This window comes from Sinocyclocheilus anshuiensis, unplaced genomic scaffold, assembly GCF_001515605.1.
Source record: "Sinocyclocheilus anshuiensis isolate Anshui unplaced genomic scaffold, SAMN03320099.WGS_v1.1 scaffold1056, whole genome shotgun sequence".
Lineage (NCBI taxonomy): Eukaryota > Metazoa > Chordata > Actinopteri > Cypriniformes > Cyprinidae > Sinocyclocheilus > Sinocyclocheilus anshuiensis.
In genome coordinates, this window is record NW_015551059.1 from 69,425 (window position 1) to 72,271 (window position 2,847).

A 2,847-nucleotide genomic window follows, 5' to 3' on the forward strand; every position below is an offset into this window, starting at 1 on the left:
TACCAAAAGTCTATGGCAGCTTTTTACCAACTGTATGCATGGTAAAAAGCTGTGTAATTTGGCACACTGATAGAGGTCAGTGCCAAGATTAATCACACAGATTTTGGTGTCTCTAGCTCAATCCCTCTAGCACCACCACCTGTCCAAATGTTCACTCATTTATGCTAATAACTTTTGAACTGTAAGGACTAGAAACAAAATTCCTCTGATTCCTTGGCTCATGACAATTCGATTGCAGTCTGATGTCTTTTTCTGTCATAAATAAAACTGTAATTTTACAGTTACTTGTCGCAAAAAAGCCCAGTAAACTACCATATATATGTTTTATGGCTAACTACTGTAATATGCACTGCATTATGGGTAGTTTATGCCATTTACAGTAATTTACTGTATATGGGAATTTGCGGTACTTTACCGTTTGCTCAAAAGCAGTAGTGTTACTGTAAATTGTTCTGCGGATGAAAAACATGAATCTGCATTATCAATTTAATGTCTGGGTAAGCACAAGTGTGTTGAAATAAATGTATTTTTTTTAATGATTAAAAATAATATATATAAACTTTGCTTACATCCCACAAAATTTTTATTTTATTCGCGTACAAAGCCCGCGCAACAACCTGGCAGAGGTTATATAAACTGAGGTTTGTTTCCGGTGCGCGCGCATAACGGGCGTCCCTTCTGAGTGGATCGCCAGATGTAAGCTGCAAGTTTTCATGTGGTAAGTACTTTTTTACTTACTTTTAAAACGTAAACCATTGCCAATATCTATGAAATTTAAAAATATGAAGAAAGTAAATATATAATCTAATTATAGGCTATTACTTGGACAGTCTGAGGGAACTCTTCATTTTCCTCAAAAACTCATTCAATTGTCCTAACTGACTGATTGCATTTTCCAGTACAGATGTACATGTACCCAATCTAGTATTTACACGAACAATGTTTTTCGACTTTTTTACTGCCAGTTATGGTATATTTTACTCAACAGTTAAAGTCCGCATGAAATCAAAATTGACTTTATTTACTTTACTAGCGCACATTGCTAGTAATGATGTGAACAATTAATCCGTGCAAGTTAATCCGCTGAAAAAAATTGTTTGTCTTCGTAATCTTTAATCAAAATCTGAACATTTACTTCAGCTCTGGAATGGCATTCCTTTTCTGATGACGTCAGTTTGACGACTTGGGCAGAATATCCTTAAACACACCCCTCTAACCCTTAGATTGCTATGAGTGAGAGACAGAGAGGAGGAGCCCAAAAATAAAACCATGCCCTCTATTCAATATTCCGTTTCAGCTGGAAATACGTCACTACACTGAAATAAAGTCGGCAGCAACTTCCGGTTCACGCGGACTTTAAATGAATACCGTTAAATGCCGTTAAATGTGTGTGACGTCATTTGAAATACCACGAGCGCGCTTTCTCTCTCTCTCGCAACGCGCACGTTCTCTCGTAAATAAAACAGTTACGCCAGTGCATACAAAAGAGAAAAAAATTATATTCAAGGAAATTTGTAATTAATTAATTCAAGAATGAAAATGCATTCTTTATTATGGCTTCTTGTTTGTTAATAGAAGCAAAGTCAGTGTTCTCTGAAGTTTCATATTAATTTATTTTTATATTTTATTGTATATATTCTCTTCTCTCTTTTTTCAGTGTTGATTGTAATCAGATTGTGTAAGTGATCAATCTAGCAGTCAGTCTAGATCTGTGATGTATCATGTTCATAACATATAGTGATTAGTCAATAATCACTGACAAAAAACAATGATTATTCTTTTTCTCTTTGTTGTTTGTTTTAACAGGAGCTAACTACACCCCAAAGGCTATTTTAATAGCCACAGCACTAAGCATCTTTGGCTTGGCTTTGTAAGTATGTTTTAACTGTCAGACGCAGTATGTGACATTAGATTAACTGCAGCTATGCTATGCAGCAAATTAGAGTAATCAGAAATGTCTTAATATGATAATAATTAAAGATATGTTTTGCTATATATATATATCAGAATCAGAATCAGAATGAGCTTTATTGCCAGGTATGTTTACACATACGGGGAATTTGTTTTCGTGACAGAAGCTTCCACGGTGTAACAGAATGACAGTGACAGAACAAAAAACACAGATAATAAAAAATAAAAATAAATAAAAAATAAGGAAGTAAATAAGGAATAAAAATATACAAATCGACAATTGTATGTACAGGTATATAACAATAGACAGTTGTATGTACAGGTATTTAATTTTATTTAATGATAATTTCTCTATAGCGCCACATCACAACAGATGTCATTTAAAGTTACCTTTCCGATAGAACCTTGTTCTTTTATTAAACAAACTAAATAGCCTCATGTTATTTATCTTACACGAAGGCATGTCATTTCGGTCTCTACGTTATGGTCGCGCTCTCTGTATCACGCACAGCGGAGTTCCGCCCCGATCACACATACACACATACACACACACACACACACACACACTGAAGAGCGCGTAACACTCGCGGTGAATTCAGCATCCGTCATCTCACTAAATGAGGACATGAACACACGAACAACATCTCCAGAACTGCTCTGAGAGTCACTTCATGAGTATTTTACCGTTTCATTTGACATTTGAGTACCTCATATCATATACACACAGAAATGTAAAGGTATTCATGGCAAGCCGTCAAAATAAAAGATAAAAGTAACTTGAAGGCATTGCGGCAGAAATATATTACTATTGTTCAGTAGAATGTCGTAATAGGCTGCTACTACTACTAAAATGATTAAAACCGTATTTTTAAGGAATAATCATACAATATTTCTTCAATGTTTTAATTGTAATATTAAATGACCTTTATTTTCCAA

At 34.6% G+C, this 2,847-nt stretch overlaps 1 long non-coding RNA gene across 1 annotated transcript; it reads left to right on the top strand.

The window, feature by feature from the left end:
• Positions 1–645: 645 nt before the first annotated feature.
• LOC107661988 (uncharacterized) lies at positions 646–1,846 on the top strand. Its single transcript, XR_001631160.1, has 3 exons — positions 646–718; positions 1,658–1,678; positions 1,807–1,846. It is a non-coding gene; the product is annotated as an uncharacterized LOC107661988 (long non-coding RNA).
• Positions 1,847–2,847: the final 1,001 nt, after the last annotated feature.